Below are 853 nucleotides of genomic sequence, written 5' to 3'. Positions count from 1 at the left end.
TTAAAGCTCAAATGTGTTCATATTTTTATAAATATTATGACAGTAAAAAAAAAAAATAAAATAAAATAAAATGAAACAAAACAAAACAAATCACGAAAACGTATTAATGGCACCATATAATATATGACACTTTATAAAAAAAAAAAAAAATTAAAGTAGATAGATAATGAAAAAGCGTTTACATGTTTTTATCATAAAAAATGAAATAATATATCTGTATCTTACTATTGAAAAAGGAAAAATTTAGGTATAAACAAATAAAACATAAAAATCATACAAAGGAGGATATAAGGAGAAGATAATGAAAACACATAACCATAAATATATATATATATATATATATATATATATGTATGTATATTTTATGAGGTCAATTTTTTTCGACGAACTTTAAAAAATATATAGGTAATTATTTTTAAATTTAACAAATTGATATTATGAGGAAGGCTAAAAAGATAAAATCAATAATAATATATATAAATTTTTTTATTGTAATATATTAGTATACAATTTGTTCCCTTATTAATAATGTATTATAACAACATTGTGGTTTACAATTTCAAGTTTTACAAATTTTTTAAAAAAAGTAATATATATTATAATATATAAATATATTATATATATATATATATATATACATACATATAATTTAATTATATTTTTAAGTTCATGGTGAAAAAAATTTTGTTCTCATATAATGACAAATATTATTATATTTTCTTATGTGTGAAAAAATGGAGAAAATGTTTTAAAATGTTACATTTTAATGAGGTTCACAAAAAAATGAAATAAAAATAAAATAAAATAATAAATAAATATATAAATATTAAAAAATAAATCATCTAATAATAAG

Source organism: Plasmodium reichenowi, chromosome 2, assembly GCF_001601855.1.
Source record: "Plasmodium reichenowi strain SY57 chromosome 2, whole genome shotgun sequence".
Classification (NCBI taxonomy): domain Eukaryota; phylum Apicomplexa; class Aconoidasida; order Haemosporida; family Plasmodiidae; genus Plasmodium; species Plasmodium reichenowi.
Note: the sequence above shows the minus strand (reverse complement) of the source record.